The sequence below is a fragment of the Homarus americanus genome, unplaced genomic scaffold (genome assembly GCF_018991925.1).
Source record: "Homarus americanus isolate GMGI-L3 unplaced genomic scaffold, GMGI_Hamer_2.0 scaffold25467, whole genome shotgun sequence".
NCBI lineage: Eukaryota > Metazoa > Arthropoda > Malacostraca > Decapoda > Nephropidae > Homarus > Homarus americanus.
In genome coordinates, this window is record NW_024732867.1 from 3,616,240 (window position 1) to 3,623,047 (window position 6,808).

The following is a 6,808-nucleotide window of genomic DNA, read 5'->3' on the forward strand; positions in this document are numbered from 1 at the left end:
TCATTACGTATTGCTGTTACCTACACTCTGGCCAGCTATTTGTAACGTGTCTTAGTACAGCTGAGTACATTATTTTTCAGCCTTGTAAATGTGTATTGTGTTAACTTTGTTTTAAGAATATTTTAAATACTAATATACTATAGGACTAGGCGTGTGTGTGTGTGTGTGTGTGTGTCTACTCTGGGCAGCCGAAACGGCACAATTGTTTTTCATCAAACTTGGTGGAAAAATCGCTAAAAATTCGTACAGTGGAACAAACCTGGTCCCATATCGATGGTTTCTTTAGGAAGCCATTACATAACCATTTTATTTACGCTGGAAAACGATGCAAGTCTACCGACTTGGCGCACCCTCATTCGTTGGACACTGTCGGCCCACGATTGCAGTTATCGTACGGCTCCCTCCTCCTCCCCCCACTTTTTTTCTTAGCCTTCTTTTTTTTAATGTTGTTTGGATTAGTAAAGGAAGGAAGATGATTAAATAGAAGAATAAAGAAGGGAAACAGAATATAGTTAGAGATGACAGGTGGGGGAAGCTGAGTTTCATCCTGCGTCTGGATGCGCAGTTTCAACGTTACCAGACGGCCTTACAACTACAGTGTATACTTATTCCTGTAGGTGGAAAAGGAGAAGAGATAAAAAGATAATAACAGGAATGCATGGAGAAGATGACTACAATAGACACAGGGTGAATATACACAGTGAAACAGACAGGAGGTTGACACAAATAGACAAATTCACACATGCACAAATAGATAATATGGCAACTAACAGTACAGACAGAAAGCTGACTGACTGGTTCACTTGATGACTATGATGACTTAACACAGGTGATGACTTCAGCAGATGGTGACTAATCTAACCAGAATCAAGGTCACTTCTCTTCATAATATAATTTATCTCGGAATGATCATCGGTGATTCACAATTTCCTTTTTTATGATTTTAACATCTCCTTATGGCGAATATTTCTTTAACTAAATATTCTAACTTTTATTCTATTCCTTCTTATAGTATATTAGATACTGTAAGTATCAAGACCATGATTATAAGAACCACGACCATGATTATAACAACCACGACCATGACTATAACAATCACGACCATGATTATGATAACTTTGCAATGATTATAACAACCACGACCATGATTATAACAACCACGACCATGACTATAACAATCACGACCATGATTATGATAACTTTGCAATGATTATAACAACCACGACCATGATTATAACAACCACGACCATGAATATAACAACCACGACCATGATTATAACAATCACAACCACGACCATGACTATAACAATCACGACCATGATTATGATAACTTTGCAATGATTATAACAACCACGACCATGATTATAACAACCACGACCATGACTATAACAATCACGACCATGATTATGATAACTCACGACTATGATTATGATAATTTTGCAATGATTATAAACAAACTACGACCATGAGTGATTATAACAACCACGACTAAGGCGTATAGCAGCAACAACCAATATACCGATATTATAACCATGCCGTGATGATTATAACAACCACGACTATGATCATAGCAACCAGAGACCCTTGATTATAACAACCACGACTTGTGATTATAATACATGAGACTATGATTGTAACACACCATGACTACACATGATTATAACAACTACGACCATGATTATAACAACCATGACGATGATTATAACAACCACGACCATGATTATAACAACCACGACCATGATTATAACAACTACGACCATGATTATAACAACCGCGACCATGATTATAACAACTACGACCATGATTATAACAACCATGACGATGATTATAACAACCACGACCATGATTATAACAACCATGACGATGATTATAACAACCACGACCATGATTATAACAACCGCGACCATGATTAGAGAACAACCACAATGACTATTCATGATTATAACCATGACATGATTGTACAATAACCATGCGACAATATGATTATAACAACCACGACTGTGATTATAACAACCACGACTATGATTATAACAACCAAGACCATGATTATAACAACCACTACTATGATTGTAACAACCACGACTACGATTATAACAACGACAACCATAATTATAACAACCACGACCATGATTACAACAACCACGACTATGATTATAACATCCAAGAACATGATTATAACAACCATGACTATGATTATAACAATCACGACCATGATTATAAACAACCCACGACTATGATTATAACAACCATGACCATGATTATAACAACCACGACTATGATTATAACAACTATGACTATGATTATAACAACCATGACTATGATTATAACAACCACGACCATGATTATAGCAACCACGACCATGATTATAACAAGCACGACCATGATTATAACAACCACGACTATGATTATAACAACTATGACTATGATTATAACAACCATGACTATGATTATAACAACCACGACCATGATTATAACAACCACGACCATGATTATAACAACCACGACTATGATTATAACAACCACGAGTATGATGATAACAACCACGACTATGATTGTAACAACCACGACCATGATTATAACAACAACGACCATGATTATAACAACCACGACTATGATTATAACACCCACGACCATGATTATAGCAACCACAACTATGATTATAACACCCAGGACCATGAATATAACAACCACGACCATGATTATAACAACCACGGCTGTGATTATAACACCCACGACCATGATTATAACAACCACGACCATGATTATAACAACCACGACCATGATTATCTCATATACTATAGGAATAGCCGTGTGTCTGTGTGTGTGTCTGTTCTGGGCATCCGAAATGGCACAATCGTTTTCATCAAACTTGGTGCAAAAGTTGCAAAAAAATCGTAGAGTGGAACAAACCTGGTCCCATGTTGATGGTTTCTTTAGGAAGGCATTAATTAACCATTTTATTTACGCCGGAAAACGATGTCGCTGTACGCTATCAGCCGGTCGGCGGTTGCGCGCTAGCCAAGCACGAGCGTTCGACCTTTCACGGTTTGGTAAACTGTACCACCGGACTCGCCACCGGGCACGAAGGGCCCACGATCACTTGTTTATACTGTGTTGGGATATGTCATGTCAACCATGAGTTTGGTGTCAAACAATCCATAAAGCCAACTAATGCTATAACAATTAAACCTATAGTGAAATTTAATAACTAGGAAAGTTCAAAATACAAACAGATTGTCATTTGTTACGTATTGCAAGGTATTATAATTAAATAATTTCCATCAAAAAGTACCTAGACTCGCACCGGTAAAGAAATCATTTAAATGTTGAGATTAATATAACTTAAGACATTTGCTTTGTTGGTTGCTAAGTTCCGTAACATATGGGTTGCTTGTCCTAGTAGCTAATTGTTCACTTACTGTTTGTATTGCATTTACTTTGTTTCACATGAATTGCTTCGGTATTACTGTTTCAACTCTGAAATAAAACTTTATGTTACATGACAACAGTATAGAACAGTATTTAGTGGGCACTATGTAATATTTTTGGATGAGTTGGTAGTCCAAATCATATTTATCTGCTAACGCCTTTCAGATTGCTTACAATGCATTGACTTAATATGGTTGTTTACATAGTGTTAAGCCTCCTATAAATGCCCTTGGATTCGGAGATAGTGAGTGATTTGGCCAGTCATTTAAGTTGATAAATCACTAATGCGGTTGTAGTGTGTTAAGTAATAATGTTCATATTCATAACAGGGTAATACTTGTAACATTAATAAGATTCAAGTAACTAATTCGGATGTGGTTGTAGCCACGAATGCTTACGGTGAGTACTAGCCGTTTCTTCCACTTTAGTTGTCAAAACTGTCAATAACGAGAGTGGACTCCTTACATGTAAGCTCTGACGTGGAGTTAGTTAGCTAGTAATACGAATTTAGTGTAAATTTGGTTAACCCTAATTCATCATACCCAATAATGCTTAAATTGGACATTAGTCACAATAATTGTAAGGGACACGGAATGCTTGAACCTGTGAAATTATTTTGCCAAGCATCGTAAGCTTGGGTTTATTGACATTTCCCTTTTGTAATAAACGAGTCAGGGTTTATTACCAAGCGTAGAGGGCGGCTGAAATCTGTGAGTAATTGGGATGTTTACTTTGAGTTTTGAGCAGGGCGTTTCTCTGAGTAGACTTGTAACTTTTGTTACACTTCTCTTCCTCCAAGCAGTATTTATTTGGGTAAGAAATACTTACTGAGCTCCTTTTTACACAAATTTCCCTTGCGATTGTCAGTATTCTTACCCAGTAAGCATAAAAATTTCACAGGGTCTACAATCCATCTTTTACCATTGGTGTACTTTATATAAAGTTCCAGAATGATTGATGACCAGCCTCTTCGTGTGAGTTAAAATATGCAAGCGGTTTGAAAGGAAACTCCTCTTATTGCAAAAAGACTAAGATTTTTCTTAAGTATTGAAATTACTTGATCAATAATCACGTCTAGATTCAATATTGTTGATTCCATAGCTAAACCTACTGTTGAGAAACTCAGTGGTGCAGTCCTGAGGAAAGCAGATTAGAAAACTATAGCTGATTATTTTGAAATTCTATGCTCGTAAAGTTTGCTTAAAGACAGATTTAAGGATGTAGTTGTCCAAGGATTAATCTCAAGTAAGTTTCTTCCTAAAGAAATTGTTAGACCTAGTACTAGTCCTGGGAACTTAAAAGAAAATGTGGTAGGTTCTCCTCTTCAACTGAAGACAATGGAGATAGTGAGTGTGGAAGTTCAACCTTAGTTGACCTCGAAAGAGAAAATTTGTTATTTGAACGAGAGAAGTTTGAGAAGGAAAAAATTGAAAGAGAAAAGGAGAGAGAACATGAATTGAGAGTAATCCAAACCAAGCCAAAAGAGAAACTTTGACTGGTCTCGTAATGTAAATTTGGTATCTAATTTTGATGAATCAGATCCTGAGTCTTCAATGCTTTTGTTTGAAAGTACAGCTCTCCACTATAAATGACCGGAGGATGAGTGGAATTGGCTACTTCAGAATAAGCTCACTGGAAAAACAGCTCAAGTCTTTAATAGTCTAGAGGATTATTCTGATTTCGAGTTTGTCAAAGACAGTATCATAATTGTAAGGGCGGTAAAGAGCAGGAAGGTTGTCCGCCACTCGTTTGAGGCCCCACTAGGGGGGGTAGATGGAGGTGAGAAGGTCGCTGCTGCTTCGTCACACATCAGACACTACCCAGCTAGCACCACAGCTGCACTTCCCCCGCTGTTCGATTACAATTCCGGTTGTGTGCTCATCTGAGGCTCCTGAGGCTCGTGGGCTGATTCCCCATTCCTTCACTACTCGGCTGTCAATCTCCGGACACCTACTCCAGCTACTACCGCGGCTGCCACGTTGTCTCCACTTCCTCCATGCCCTATCCACCGCCCGTGCCCTGAAGTCTCTCCTGTGTGGCAAGACATTGCCCACCAACGCCTGAGAGCGGACCACTGCTCCATTCCACGGGGCTCCCGTAATTGTTTGACTCCCTTAATTGTTTGACTCCCATTAATTGTTTGACTCCCGTAATTGTTTATTTGTTATTTGTGTGAGTGGTGTCAATTATTGTGATTATTTTCGTAGTAAAGAGATGTCAATCTCTAACGGTTGTTTGTTACCCCTTGGAAACCCATGGTTCTTGACTTTCCTTTTATAAGATCCTGATTAGGCTGGAAAGGAATTTACATCTCAAAGTCCAAGCCTTGTACATAAATGTTTATGCTATAACTCCAGAATCATACCGTCAGACTTTCTGAAATTTCCTAAAGCCTTCTAACATGACATACGTTCAATTTGCTACTGAAAAATTACGTACTTTTCAAATGTGGTTTAAGACAACTCAAACTGGCAATTTTGATGACCTTGTCAATCTAATGGTCTATGAGGAATTCAAGAGACGAATTCCCTTCATTATCATGGCTTATTTACAAAAGAAGGGTGAAAAAGATTTGATGAAGCAAGCACAGTTGGCCGATAGATACGCTTTAGTGCACAGGTTTAAGGGGGAGAATAAGAAGCCGAATATTGTAAAGTCACCCTTGTGACTAAAATTAATGTCTAGTCTCATAGCTAATGCGAGGAAACCTGTAACTTATTCTTACTGACGTAACAACGGTCACCATGTATCTCGTTGTTGGGAACCAAGATGTAAAAATTAAATATATTTTGGGACAAATTTTATCAAACCTAATGTAAAGACTGAAGACCAAGTTACAACCTCAAAAATTAAGTCGGTTAGTAATGTAGCCAAAGTCAACGATTCTCAGAAAGATCTTTTTTCTTGATTTTATATTCAAGGGTAAAATTTCACTTTCAAAGGATGGTAAAAGGTTTCCTATTAAAATACTAAGGGATACTGCAGGGCAGTTGCTCAAAGCCTAATAGTACATAGTGGTCTCCTTGGAATTAGTAAAAATTATACAGGAGAGAAAGTGCTTTTGGAAGACGTGTCCTCTTATTTATCAGTAAACCTTGCCCAAGTTTACCTTGATTGTGACTTGTTGAAGGGAATGGTGAAGAGAGAGAAGTTGCCAGTAGCAGGTGTTACATTTCTCCTGGGTAATGATCTAGATGGTTCACTTATTGTTCATAACCTTATAATGGTTGATGAACCGTTGACGGAGAGTCCTACTCAGGACTTGGAGAATGATCTTCCACAATCATTTCTCTATGTGCCGTCACTAGATCTCAAACTTTACTTGACTCAAGTGCTGATTCTTCAAGTGTTCCCATTTTCACTTGTGATCTCCCCAATC